This window comes from Pleurodeles waltl, chromosome 4_2 (assembly GCF_031143425.1).
Source record: "Pleurodeles waltl isolate 20211129_DDA chromosome 4_2, aPleWal1.hap1.20221129, whole genome shotgun sequence".
Taxonomy (NCBI): domain Eukaryota; kingdom Metazoa; phylum Chordata; class Amphibia; order Caudata; family Salamandridae; genus Pleurodeles; species Pleurodeles waltl.
The window spans coordinates 482,498,830-482,514,272 of NC_090443.1; the positions used below are offsets into that span (position 1 = coordinate 482,498,830).

A 15,443-nucleotide genomic window follows, 5' to 3' on the forward strand; every position below is an offset into this window, starting at 1 on the left:
AAAATGTGTGTGAGTTTATTGAATAATTGTTATATGTTTTTCACTTAACTGTGATATATTGTTATAATAGCCATTGGAAATGTGCGTGTGTAAATGGTTAAGTTTAATGTTGCTGTTTATCTAACAGGCCATTACCATCCTGATGAAGTGCCTAACATGCAAAAACATAGAGCTCAGATTGGTTATAAGTTGACATGCTTTTAAATTGCCCATAAGAAATTATAAATCTCAGTAAAATTTGAGTGAATACTGAACTTATGAAATTGATTTAAAAGTATCTGATTTCACTTTGTAACCACCTTGAGTGAGAAACTAATAATTCTAGTTAGCAGGAATTTATATAGAGCGTCTGAGCCTGCTGCATTATGGAGTGCAATGTGGGAAGAGGAAAGCAGTTCCCTCTGCATCACCATTTCTCCATTGCCAGATCAAGGAATTGACATCTGTCAGCCATTTGTCCAACCGGCTCTGGGTTTTGGGTCCCTCTTCCTCGGACAGGTGGCAATCTCAGTTCATGGTGTGATATAACTGTCTTTCTCCCAGCTTTTCGGTTGAAGCCTACCAGACAGCGCAGCTATCCGGTTATAAAGACGTAATGTGGACATGCTGCAAACTGTCCTTGGATTGTATTCCGCCCATTGCTTACCGTTGGCTTTGTGTTTTGTCATTCAAAGTTGCTTGCTTTCTGTTAGTTTTAGTCTGTCCAGCATGTCTTTACTCTTCCCATGAAGCGCAACCTCTTTACCATTATTCTGATTGGCTCCTTCTATTCATCCACGAATCACGCTCACTTTTTGGGCACCTTCCTCCCTCCCCCCCCCCCCCCCCCATCCCCCCCCCGCCTTTGTGAAGCACTCCGTGAAAGTGCATGTGTTTTCCAGCAGTCTCCCTTGTATGCTCCTTACCCGCCGTGCTCCGTGTCACTCTAAAGCACCGTGTGTTTCTGTGCACCCTGTGTGCTCCGTTACTTTCTCGTCCGTGTGTTTCTGGCTCCTCTGCCTGTATTACACTGTCTCGCCCGTGTGAGCGCTTTAGCCCACAACTACTCTCTTGTGCTCGTCTCACGCGCTTTTCTGTTAAAATGTTGCTGAACCATTTACTTTTAATCTCATCTACCAATCTGTCTCTAGGGCGCTGTAGCTATCACACGTTACTTGAAATCAGCATAGTTCACTGAAGCGGTACGGCAGTATAGGCGCTACAGTACTGTCACCAGAAGCTATACATTACTTAAAATACCCGCGCTTTCCTCTGCCAGTGATAGTTGCGTGGCAGTAAGCATTTTCAACCCATAAAGTCGTGTTGACGTCGGATCGTGTACGGGGCAGCGATTCGTTTTTTGTCGACGGTTGACAGTTTCTGGCTGACAAAGTATGCTTTTTGTGGTATGAGAATTTGGGAGAAGGAGGGGAGTGGGGGCAGGGGGAGGCTTAAATACGATGCCCTTTGACTATCCCTCCTCTCAGACAGACCTTGATAGTTGAACCCAGCAGATGTCTCCTTGCAGATGGGAGTCCGGATTAGGAAGAGAGTTCATTGGTTGGGTGCAAACACAGTGTAATTAAAACGTGACCATTGCCCTGTCCGGCAGGGCGCATTATAAACGCACACCGGGCACGGATCTACCTCTGCACCGATCAGAGAGTTCAACTAAACGGGCCGTTTGAGGCCCTGCATGGTATTTATGTTGATGATCAGCACCCGTTTTCCGACTGTAACAGGAACGATAATGGTTTTCCACCAGATGACATATTTACTATCAGACCTGCACTGGCCACTGCTTAATTTGTTAGAGAGCGAGTGCCGGTGCCCAAAGCTCTGCTCAGAACCCCGCGGCCGGTGCTTCGGCATGTCCCCATGTCACATACCACGATTGAGTAGTTTTAAATCCACCCCATGCCTCTTTAATCTACCACCAGACACCGCCGGCCCCTTTATCTCTCTCTTGCGGGTTCTGACTGTTCCCCTTTGTGGCGCCTTTCCATCATCTCGTCTCGCGACTTTTCTCCTTGTGGGTTTTGCCTCTCTCTTCTGGGTTACTCTGATACAGAAAAATAGGTGACAGTCCCCAAATATGAGTGCCGGTGACCCCAACCAGCAACCACCAGCTAAAATTAAGCATTGTAACTGAGGTAACAAAAAGTGCTCACCGCAGAGCACTTTGTTGAAAATTCATGTTTTGTAGACACTGTCAGGAGCCAGCGTTTAAGAGCAAGGGCTCTCTGTAATATTAGTGCAACTTAAATACATGATCAGGAATACTGGCTCATACCCTTACCTCTTTGACGCCATAAATCTTCTTAGAAAACAGACATATTTCTGCACGCTGCAAAAAGGGCGCGATCCCTCGCCTCTCCATAATGTCTCCCCTAGTTTAGCCTGCCTGTACGTTTATCATTTAGATTAGAAGGACCCATATTCTGTGTGAGGAGAATTCCTATTATTAAACATCAAGATGTGGAACAGATACAGGGATGATGTACTTTTGATCTGGCGGGGACCCAGGGAAACAGCAGAAGATTTCTGTACATAGCTTCCACTCTCCAATGAGGTACAAAAGATTATCAGGACAGAATGGAGATTTTTGAGGTCAGGGGGTCTGAATCTGAAAACACCCACGTTCATAGAACGTGCAAAACCAGGTGGTACATTCCAGACCACGGACAACGCACACAGCAGATACATAAGGGACACTTTGAAATCTCCCCTGCACCGTGGGACACTTTCCCTGTGGGGGATGTAATGTCTGCCAGTTGACACTTGAGAAGCCCTGGGAACTAAGAAATGTCTCTAACTGCAACACAAAAAACGTGGTATATGTAATGACTTCACAATGTGGCCTGAGGGATGTAGGGATGGCCACAAGATCAGTGAAAACGCACATCAATGAACACAGAAGTACCTTTAGGGGTAGGAAGGCAGCAATGAAGATGATGCGCTACTTTATAGAGGTAGGACATGAGTGGATGATTTCAAATGGTTTGCAATTGAACATTTAAGGGGGACATTCAAGAACGTAACAAGGAGACTATTTTATACAGAACAAAGGTAATAGTTTGCGATTGGGTGATACTATTTCCAGAACTAGTCGTAATGAATGACACATGACTCTGGTTATAGAACATAAGACCAGAATTGGGAGGAGTCCCTGGCTAGAGGTACAATGGGCCCTCATTTAACGTTTCCACTATGGAACTAGATATCATTAGCTAACGAATGGAGACCCGTTTAGTATAAATGCCCTCCACCCCCCAGACAGCCATAAAACAAGCATTTGCAATGCAACGTGTCTCGCATTTCTTCAAGTTAGAGCTATTAGCAGTTGTAAACTCCCAATCTGACCTTTTTTGCCTCATTAAATGAAAAAAAAACTAGTGCGATCGCACCGCTAAACAAGCGAGATCGCGCTGCGAAAAAAGAGAAGAAGTAGTCCACAAACGGGACGGAAAACAGCGAGCCTCGTATGTTTTCTGTACTTGGTCGCTGCGCTCAGGTAGGGCTAACCACCGGAAAAAGCATGACGTATGCATGCCTTCGACTAATGAAAGCAAGCAGATTTTAAAAGGCAAACCCACGAACCAATAAAAGACACTGATGTGACATGGGCGGGTCTCCGAGCCCTTTTCTAGCTACTTCAGCATTTCACAAGCGATACGCAAACGCATGCTACGCAGGCTCGACCCCAAAAACTACAGGATCGCTAGTGCATTTGCTTGTGTAATTTATGTAAAATAAAAATATAAAAAATATTATACACAAATATACATGGTTACTATAAAAAGACAAATTTAGTGCTAGTTTCCACAAACTCCTTTTTGAGCCCGTAAGTATCAGGTTTGACTCCGTGGAAAAAAAAACCTTGACACGCTACGGTTTTATAACAATAGGATTATAAGAAAAAGTCAATCTGGGATGAAGTTTTCCCTTCTTATAGGCCCGATAAGTTTTGGAGGGAAAAATAAATCACATGATTGAATAGTTTTTTGAAAGACTAGAGTTTGAATTACCATCGGAATGATATGTCCGATCAGCTTTCAAACAGGACCACAAGTCCCATGAATCCCTCCATGGTACATGTGAATGACTTCACAGGGGGTTACAGAGGCTACGTTTGGGGAGAGACAACATAGGTATAAACCCTCGCTTCAGGAAACGCAGAGCAGTAGCGGCAGCGCAATGTAGGGGCGCTAAGCAGGTGTGAGAAATTAAGGACCCTCTTTAACGAAGTAAGCCAGGGCGGGCTCTAACAGTGAACGTGTGGAGGCTGGTAGCCACGGCGGCATATTGAGAACCAGAGTGCTATTGGCATAAGATTCCGTTCCCGAGTTGGGATGGACCAGCTGCTTGATTTGGGTGAAATGTGTGTGGGCGTGTGAATGATAGTAACGGTTACCACACAGTTTCGTGCCTGCGGAGACAACATGGCAATAATAAGAAGAATAGAAAAAGCTAACAAGCAGCCAGAATATAATTGCCGGCACCACGTAATGGTGGTACTATTATGTAGTGTTCTACTTGCAATATGATTCATACTAGTATGGCCGTGATAGTTAACGCTGGGGACTGGTGGCCACGACAGCATGTGGAGAACCAGTGTCCTATAGGCTTAAGGTTCCATTCCCAGTTTGAGGAGGATTAGTCTCTTGACTTGGTTGAAAGGTGTGTGAGTGATGGTAGTTGATACCACACAACTACCTGAGTGCTGAGGCAACGTGGCAATATGAAACTGACAAGTATTTCAAAACAAAATTGCTGGCACCACACAATGGTAATATGATTATATGGTATGGTACTGGGCATATGATTTATACTAGTATAGAGTCTGGTAATAGACACCATAAAAAGGAAAAAGAGGATGCATTACTTCAGCCAGATATAAGCTCATCAAAAACAAGAGCATGGTGACATGAGTTTGACTTCATGGGGACTCCAGGGGTGCATGAGTGAAGAAGTGAGATTATATGAAATAAGACTACCCGAAACGAAGGTTATAGAATCAGTGGATGTGCACAAGATTCTTTAATAAAGCCCCTGTGAACGCTACCTATATGATTTCCAAAGTAGGACCCTTAGTTTGTTCTAAGCATGTAAGCAAGGGCTGTCACTAAGTGCCTTTTGTTCAGTTCTGTTTTATACATTCTGACCAATATAGTGTGTGACAATATGTGTGACTCCATCCTCTAGTGACTGATGGGGCCTTGCCCGGACATTTGCAGGGTAAGTTGCAAAGTGTTTGTTTTTATGGTTGCATTTATTCACTTATTCACTAGTTGTGACGGTATTCTCACCTGTTTGTTTTGGCACTACCGTTAAATTTGTGAACTATCACAGTTTTACACACAGAATGCATTGTAACTCGTTTTTTGGTGTTTTTCGGTTCCACAGGAAGTCTGTTTTTGATTTAGAATTAAGGAACATCATCTCAATTAATATAAATTGTTTTTTCTTCTTGCTGATGCAGGACCCTATGAGAGGCCTAGAGGACTAGGTAGAAGTAAGTCTTACCTAGTTGCATGTATAAGGACACAACATGTAACAGACAGTAGAATACAAGACCTAGACTTTTGCTTCGCAACCTTATCACAGAACTCCTGTGAATTTTATAGTTCAGATGGCCTAGAGGGAGTAGATAATTCCTTAATCACCTTAAAAAGCTCTCTCGGGTATTCAAAGCCTCCTGAACCTTCGCCATATAAAAATTAGATTTAGCGCCGCTTTATAGGTTTTAAAAGTGGACTTAAGTATGTCCCTTTCCTCTGGGCCAGGATTCAGTTTCCACCGTCGCTCGAGTTGACGACATTTCCTCTGAAGAGATTTGAATTCACTGGTAAACCAGGGTTGATTCGGCTTATTCCGACTAGAAGGCCTAAGAGTCTTGGGGGGGAGCCAATTAAGTCATGGCAGTCTCTAGACCCTGATAGAAACTTTCTAGCAGGGGCAAGGACCGCTTATTGGCCCTATCCCAACCCTCTTCAAGGGCAGGTATCAACTCTTCCAGTTTAATCTGTTTCCAAGGTCTAATTACTTTACTCCCCATATTACAGGAAGGAGGGGGGACAGTTAACCACAATTTAAAAATTCAGAAGATGGTGATCAGTCAAACTTAACTGGATGTTAGTTAACTCCATCTGTACCTCAGTGCGTGCAAAAACCACATCTAATATGTGACCCGCTATGTGAGTGGAGGAGGAAACTCTAAGGGTCCAATCTAGGGCTGCCATGAGATCAAGGAATTCCTTAATCACTGGGTTTAAAATCTCATCAAAGTGAATATTAAAATCCCCTAGTATGATTGCCTTAGTAGACATAACCATAGGTTCCAACAGAGTCACCCAGTTTTGAATTTTTTTTACGAGAGGACCAGGTGGCCTATAAATCAATAACCCCTCAAGAAGCACCTGGTCATTCTGTGAAATCTTAAAGGTCATCGCTTCGCATGTTTCAGAAGGGATGCCCGTCCAAGTGCAGGAAAAAGCAGTCCTGCAAATAATAGCCTAACCACCTCCCTGACAAGAGGTCTATCTAATCTATAAAACGTGTACCCTGGAGGAGTTGCTTCAATGAAGTCAGGGTTAGATTCTAGTTTGCCCCAGGTTTCTGTCATAAATAGACAGTCCATAAGCCAAGCATCAATCATCTCATTAATTTCTAATTTGTGTTTAGGAAGTGACCGAACATTAATCAGTGCCTGACAAAGCGGCTTAGCATAAGCCATCCTATGCCACTTATCTGGGTTACCTAACTTCACAATCCTACTACGCTCAGCTCTAACTTCCTTCAGGGTTAAGGGAGCATGAAGTTTCCAGTTGCATACCTTGCACAGCCAATTTGACCTACAATCTAAAGGTACCTTATGCTTGCAGGATTTGGCCAGCCCCTTGCCAATGGATGTATAAGGAGTAATATCATAAAAAAAAAGACCAGAATTTCTGGCCCCTGGGCCCGTTCGGGCGCGGAGGGCGCAGACGGGCTTGCCTTAGGCACGCCAGCGGTGCGGGCGCTCTGCACCTTCCGTTTAATGGCGAGTGGTCTAATGACCCACGTCAACTAGACCGCTGACTCTTCAGTCAGCGTCTCCAATCTAGGCCGGAAGAAGGGCTCTTACAGACCCTTACTTCCGCCTGAAATGCCCCGCACAAAAAGTTAAAAACATACGGCAATAATAAAACAAATAAAATCGCCCCAGCACAGCTCCCCTATCCCTCAAAAAATGCTTCCACATACGTTAAGAAAATTAAAACGCTTTTGTTTTTAAAAATAGACACGCTCCTCAAGAGTGGCGCGCCCTGCACTTTGAGAATAAGATTCTCTGTACTCATGCAAATTTTGCTCCTTATGAGGCAATCATGGATCTATTTTCTTCGACCTCTTCTGATCTCACAGCATGTGGAAAAATCCTGTCTGATTTTCAAAGCCCGACCCAGGACAGCATTAGAAAACTAATTCTCAACATTGTCTGGTTCCCCTCTAGATCCTTGCCCCCCTTCCATGATTCAAATAGTTCCTGACCTCATGGCCCGGGCTCTGGTCCCGATTTTCCAGGAGGTCCTTCGCTCTGGACTTTATCCTGCTAGACTATAGTTGTTCCTCTGAAAAAGAAGCCAGATGGTGATAGGCAGGATTTAGACAATCTGCAGCCAATTGTGCTTCTCCCTTTTTTGGCAAAGATTTTGGAGAAAATCATGAATAGGGAACTAGCAGATTTCCTTGGGGAAGTGGAAGGTTTAGATTCCTCTCAGCATGGCTTCAGAAAGGCGCACAGCACAGAGACCGCTCTTATCTCATCCACTGACTCTATTCGAAGATTGATGGATGAGGGACAAGGCGCTGTCTTAATTTTTATATTTGTCGGCAGCCTTTGATACTATTTCTCCTCAGATTTTGCTGTTTCGCCTCTATCAAGCAGGCATTAGAGATCGGGCTCTGAAACTTCTGGAGTCCTTTTTAACTAATAGGTGGATCACTGTAAGATGTGTCAATTTTAATTCTACACCTTTCTTATTACCTTGCCGGACTCCACAAGGCTCTTCGCTAAGCCCCACATTGTTTAATATTTATGTCACCCGGCTGGCCAATTTGATCCAATCCTTTGGCTTTATCCCCACCTCCTGTGCAGATGATACACAGCTTATCATTCCAGTTAACAAAAACTGGGAGGAGGTGGCGGACCATTTTAATAATTGTATGAAAGAAGTCAGTAATTGGGTGAGGACTAACTGGCTTAAATTGAATGATGCCAAAACTGAAATTCTCTGTTTTGGGTCAGGTAATCAAACAATGGAATTTACGTTGGTGACTGACAAATTGCGGTTCCCTCCCAACCCCGCCACTGTCAGTGAGAATCTGGGTATTATATTTGATGATCAGTTATCCTTTAAATGTCAGGTGAACCACACGGTAAAAACATGTCTGTGGCTGATCAAAATGTTAAGGAAAGTTTTTCCCTACCTTCAATATAAATGGAGGGTCTCCACAACTCTAGCTCTGGTTATGTCTAAAGTAGACTATTGCAATGCCCTGTTCCTTAATCTAGACAAAGGTTCGCTGAATAAGTTACAGTTGATTCAAAACTCGGCGGTCAGAGCTGTTCTCAATCTCTCTCGTTGGACCTCAGTGAAAAGTAGTCTTAGACAATTACACTGGCTCCCGGTAGTTCAGCAGATTACTTTTAAATCTCTTGACTTATAAAGCAGTGCACAGCTTTGGCCCTCACATTTGACCTATAAACTATGTTGGTATAAACCAAAGAGACATCTTAGGTTATCCACAGCATATAGAATTCAGGTACCACGGACTAACAGAGTGAAGTGGGGTGACAAAGCTTTTTCCGTAGCTGCAGCTAAGTGCTGGAATTCCCTCCCTCTGAATATTAGGTCAGAATTTAGTTATTTATGCTTCAGGAAACTGATGAAAACATGGCTTTTTCCTAGTTAGCCTTTCTTTTCTCTTCTCTTTGTTGGGGCATCTCCTGATGTTTTTTCCGTTGTTCTCACTTATGCTAGCGCTTTGATGCTCTTTGTGAGCCGGAACACGCTTTATAAATACAAAATACATACATTCACACTTTTGCCCTGAATAAGGCCACAAGACTTCCTGGAAAAAAGATTTTTCCAAGTGAATACTTGTAAAGATGCCGAAACATGTTGATATTTGCATAAGGTATTGATTCTGGTGTACTGGTTCATTGAGACCATTGTTGCATCACTGACTTGTTTTTATCCTTACCTTGTGCCACCACTAATAAAGTATTGTCTTTAAACGAGCACAAAGGTATTTTAATTATTCTTCTATAATCCTGATTCTCACTGACCAGAACAAGAATTATTCTGATCTCTCTGTCCCAATAGGAACTGGTTTTCTTGTGGGGCTATGGTTGAGACCGCCAAGCCAGTATCAACTTGGTTTGTTGGGTTGGACTGGCATGTCACTATGTGGGCGAGGCCCCTCCGTCCATAAAAGAATATCTTTCAATTTAGAACTGAAAAATGCAAGGATGCTAAGCTAGCTGTGACTTTGACCTTGGATGTATGAACCCATTCTACTGTGTGATGGAAAAAAAAATCTATAGATCTGTCCATCTATTCATCTGTCAGTCTATTCTCTTTTTCTCTGTCTTCCTCTCCATACATTATTCAGCATACTGCTTGAAGCAAGTTTTACACACTAGTGACTACAGACATTTCATGTGATGAGTTACGTTGTAATTGGTAGCATTCATTTATAACTTAATATACAGATGAATGGTTATTATATAGCCTTGCGGTAAAGCATCTTTCATAGCACTCTGCATAAACATTGCATAAGAACAAGGTTGTCTGCCAAAAGTATTTCTTTTGTAAATCTATCAACATTGAATCATATGAGCTGCATCACATTATTTCTATAGCATAGTAGAAAATATACCCTAGCACCAAAATAAAAGTGGCCCTCCTTTGTGAATTGAATAGCAAAAAAAGTATCCTACATTTGCAAAGAGGTTTTGCAACATGTGGGAAACTCATGTATTTATGCTTGCTTCAGACTATGTATGTGGTAACCGCAGGGAAATCAACATTAACAAGCATTTGCAATGCAACAGGTCTCGCATTTGCTTGAGTTGACGCTATTGGCATTGCAAATTTGTAACTGGACTTTTCTTGCCACATACAGTGGCCAACCTTGCCTCATAATTTCGTCTTTTCCTGCCATATAATTCCAGTGTCTCTGCATGTAACTAAAGCACTTCCAGTTACCTTCTTCCTCTGTCTACAGCAAAAAATTGAAATGTTGTCATTTAGCATCCTCCTTTAAATCTACCATGCTAATTCCAATAGAATACCACTTTCACCACCCCACCATCCGAGTTGCTGGCTGGCTAACACAATTCCTCCCAAAAAGACACAAGACAGCCACAGGGGAGCAATAAACAAAAAGGGTCACCCAAACATACCAAGAGTGTTCAAACAGTCATAGTGTAATAAAGATGTCAAGTTGGCCTGAATCATGGTCATAATTATAATGAGGAGAGATTATTAAAACACATATAATTATCATATAAACCTTTATCAGAATTAAACTTTCGGCATTAGACCGTAATGCTCAAAACCGCCCCTAGAGGGCACCATAACAAAAATATTATTTGTTAGAAACATGGTCATGTAGCCATATTATTAGCCCCTAGAGGGCATAACCCCATGGAAAAAAATAGGAGAAAGTAATGCAGCGTAACCATATACTTAGCCGATAGAGGGCGTTTTAAGTCTAGCAGGCCTACTGCAATGATATTACAAATAAGGCCTTTAAAACAAAACTTCTCCCAGCTGTAAAACAAAAGTTCTGGCCATGAGAAAGATTAAAAGATATTGGTGGGAGGGGATTATTATTTTGGGATCCCCACTAACCTAATGTGGGGACCCAGAGATGATGTAGGTAGTGTTTTGAAGGTGGTCCCAATGTCCTAGGACCACCACAGGCTGAGTTATGAGCAAAAATGTTTTGTAAAAGTAATGCCCTGCAAAGCACTATGTGGTGAGTTTTCGTGCCACAAATGTTATAGTATGTTGACTGCAAGGCTCAGAACAGCCCCTGGAAGGCACCACAATACAAATATCATTTGGAAGAAACAAGATCATGTAACCATACAGCCAGCCTTGGAGGGCATAACCACATGAAAAAAGAATGAGAGAAAATAACACAATTTAACTATATATTTAGCCCCTCGAAAGCATAGTTCTTTAAGCATTATAAAGGTTAGCAGCCCTATTGCAATGATATTACAAATGAGACCCATAAAATATAACTTCTCCCAGCTGTAAAACAAAAGTTCCAGCAATGGGAAGGCTTATAAAGAAACTGAATGGTAGGTGGGGTTATTATTTTGGGGTACCCACTAACCTAGTGTGGGGACCCAGAGATGATGTGGACAGAGAATGTAGTGCAGGACGTTTTGTAGGTGGTCCCATTGTCATATGACCACCACAGGCCTAGTTATGAGCAAAAATGTTTTGTAAAAGTAATGCCCTGAAAAGCATTATGGGGCAAGTTTTCCTGAGTGCAGTGAATATTGTAGTATCAGCTCTCCCGCTCTGCTGGAAAAGCTGCTTTCACTTTGAGGATTTCTGTTTTACATAAAGCATTTACCAAGTTCAAGTGTTTTAAGGGGAGAGCCACAAGAAATGAATCTGATTAGGTAACTATGAACAATGGGACCAGTGCTCTAATACAGCCGATCGAGTTCACGCTCTTGTGACTGTTCATGCTGTGAGCGCCATGGCTGCCATGCAGCACGAAGGGGAGAGACAAAAGAAAAAAAAATTGTTCGCCCACTCTGAAGTATATCGGCAATCGTGCAATAATTCATGTAGCAGGGGCAGTCTGCAAGGTATGACAAAAACAGCCTCAAGGCGGGACAAACGTAAAGCATTTACCAATGACATCAAGTAATATTTGGAAGGCAAACCCAGGAAAGAATGAAAGTGATGGACGTGGTTAAAAGCCTAAAATACTTACAACAGGTCCTAGCGCTTACACGCTCAAGCTAAAACTCTGGCCACCAGATCTCAAAACAGGCCCAAAATAGCCAATAATCTAGCCTATAAACTTACCTGTCAATCCGCCTTTCTGGTGCTCCTTGATTGCCCCATTGGCGAGTCCAGTCCTACCTACAAGAACTGATGAATATTTATTTCATTAGTTAATTAAAACCATAAAATATGACTTCAACATAAAATGAAGCAAAACATTATTAGTGCAATAAAACATTAATAGTGTAATAAAACATTAGATAATTAATACATTGTGCAGGTTAGCCCCACTTAACTCAGATTACTAGTATAGGACTTAATTGTATGGATAGTTAGAAACAGGACTACATTAACTAACTTGCCTTGCTCTTTTGCACCTGTTTATTCATAGTAGGCAGATTTTATATTCTGTGGTGGAGTGGTTTTAGCACCCCTGGTGTGGTTCCTGTCCACTATTTTTTTTGGCGGGGCAAATTATGGAAACCAAAATTTCCAGAAATTGAAAAAGCCTGATATTCAGTATGGTGTTTCTTGGGTTAAGTGCTTCAATTAGAGCTTGTGTTTATGATCTGACCCCTAATTCATTTAGTTCTTTCTTCAATATTTGTCTTCTTTCAGTGGCCAAAGCTGGACAAATGCAGACCACGTGCACTAGGTTTTCTACCGCCTGATGACATAGGCGGCATTTCTGGTTTTTCACTTGCGAACCCTTCTTCCATTTTGGGATGAAGTCTAGCATTGGCACATCACCTAACCTTAGCTTTAGAAAGCCTTGTTTAATTTTCAGTGAATAGGGGGCAGCCAATAGTGGTGATTCTTTAGGAACTTTATATGAATTAAGAACCAACCAGCCATGAAACATTTTAGCCAGTTCTTCCCTGTCTTCTAGCCAGCTGTGTAATTTGCTTGATTTGTTCACTGCTTTATTAAAAGCCAGGCTAGGAAGTGACTGATTCCATATATCACCTATATTCAGATGTATTAGGCTTTTTTCCAGATACTTTTTATAATTACTATTACCTCTTTCTAAATTAATTTCCTGCCACACTAAGTTAGCAACCTCCATTTTGGGGCATGACACAATTTGTAGCAACATTTGATATATGCAGCGGGTCGAGCCAGTGACTACTTGACCAGCATAAAATCCAGTCTGACCTGGGCCTGGGAAGAATATTCCGGTAACCGGAAGACACGCTTGTAGGCCTTTAACAAAAGTTTGTCCAGGAGAGATTCCTCCACCCCCCCCCCCCTTATTACTTCAATCCCATAGGCAAGAGTTGGAAGTAATTTTGCTCTCATTATGGCTGTCGGTGGGTTCAGAGCCTGGCCAAGAATAGTATTCGCCAGTGTTCCAAAAGCGTGAATGAGAGGATGCGTGTTGTTTTTTATCACTTCTTTTTGAGGCACATAATTCCCTCTAGCATCTATCAGGACTCCTAGCTATCTCTACAAGGTTACTTCCTCCATGGTGTTTCCATTCAGATACCACTTGCATTGACTAGATGGTCTACGGTTAAGGGCAATCATTTTAGTTTTACTATGATTTATTTCTAATTCATTTATTCTTGCATACCCTTCTAGGTTATTCAGCAGTTTTTGCATGCACAAGAACTGTTTCTAGCTTTGTTCCTAGCCAGACCCATAAAACAAAGTGACTTTTGAAACTCACACAATAGTTGTTAGGAGTGTGACTGAAACATGACGGTTGTATGTCAGAACCCCGCATTAAGTTGCAATGCACGTTGTTACCACGAGTGCATTACAATGAGAATGCCATTACTACGCGTATGCCTTACCACGCATACCTTTACAACGAATTATGTTGTAAAATCATGTGTTTTAAAAGCATACGTGTGTGGTAAAGGTGCCTCCCCCGGTCCAATACCCCCCAGCCCGAAAACTACCCCAGCTCTAAAACCTAACTACCCAACCCCCATGCCCCTTCCTAAAACAGTGTCCCCACCCCCAGACCTGATTTTTTTCCCCCCACGCTAATCCCGAAAACCTACCACCGCCTTACCTGCCCACTCCCTAAAATAGTACCCCCCACCCCCAAGCCTAACTCCCCCTCCACACTTAACGTGAAAACCACCCCCTGCCCTAAAGCATAACCCCACCCCCTCCCTAAAACAGGACCCACCAGGCTGAAAACCTCCCCGCCCTAAAACCTAACCCCCTATCCCCCTAAAACCGTCCCCCCACACCCCCAAGCCCAAACCCCTCCACACTTAATTTAAAAACATAACTCCCCGCTCCTTCGCTAATACAGTACCCCCCCAAGCCCGAAAACCACCCGCCCTAAAATCTAACCCCCACCCCCTCCCTAAAACAGTTCCCACCCCCCCAAACCCCAACCCCGCACTTAACCTGAAAACCGCCCTGTCCTAAAACATAACCCCGCCCCCTCGCTAAAACCGTGCCCCAGACCCAATCCCCCTTACCTTACTCCTAAGGCGCATCGCAGCTCTTTCTGGGGAAAAGGAATGATCTTTCCATTTCCTCTAACAACACCAGTAGCCTTCACCACCATTACAACGCATAGCCCTTATCATGCATACCATTACAATCGTTGTAATGAAATGCGTGGTAAAGGCTATTCATTGTAATGACGCATGCGTGGTTACAACTAGTTCGGAAACAGCCGCATAGTAATGGCTGTTTCTCAAACATGACCCCCCTCCAACTTATGTTTTTCATCATAAAACATGCAAGTTTGTTTTAAATCTGAGCATGATACAGCTTAACCTTAACTCTTAAAGACACTATTACAGCTGTTTGTATATTGGTGAACACTGACCTGGTGTTCTTACACAAAAAACGAATTTGACAATTGGTCTTAACAGTTAAGTTTAAGGGAAAAGCACATGGTGTGAGAACTGATGGGCATAATCTGACTCCTCCAAGGTCGAATATATCAGCATTATGGGTACCTACAAGTAAGAAATTACAGAAAAAACATGCAAAAAATAAAGGGCTTCCTACGGACGCCATATTGAAAATGGACCATAATAAGCAACAGTTTAATTTTAAACCAACAAATATTCTCTTACTTGAGCCCTTCCCCAAAATGATTCAAATCAAGCCCACCGGCGTACACCTAGCTGTCACATTTCAAAGCAATTTTGTGCAGCATTTCAGCGGTAAATGAGAATTTTGAGTGACCAGCCTAAAGTTTCATGAAATGTAATGCAAACATTTTAAAGCACGAGGAAAGAAAGGTTTTGCGTATGAAAAGTACTTGGTGATTTCACAACTTTAAACTTGACCAAATGTATGCTTCATTGAAAATACAATTGGGTCCATAAGTTGCACAGGCTCTCTTAAACATTTTACACTTTACCCAGAGGAAGAGCATACCCTTTCTACAGAGGTTGCTGTCTTACCCGCCTTGTTCAAGACAATACACTTTTCTGTGCTGTTCTAGGGTAACCTACCAACAAC

General features: G+C 42.6%; 1 protein-coding gene across 6 annotated transcripts in view; it reads left to right on the plus strand.

Annotated features, from left to right (window-relative positions):
* BEST2 (bestrophin 2) overlaps positions 1 to 15,443 on the plus strand; it is a 75,691-nt gene that overhangs the window by 32,047 nt on the left and 28,201 nt on the right. The window lies entirely within an intron of this gene.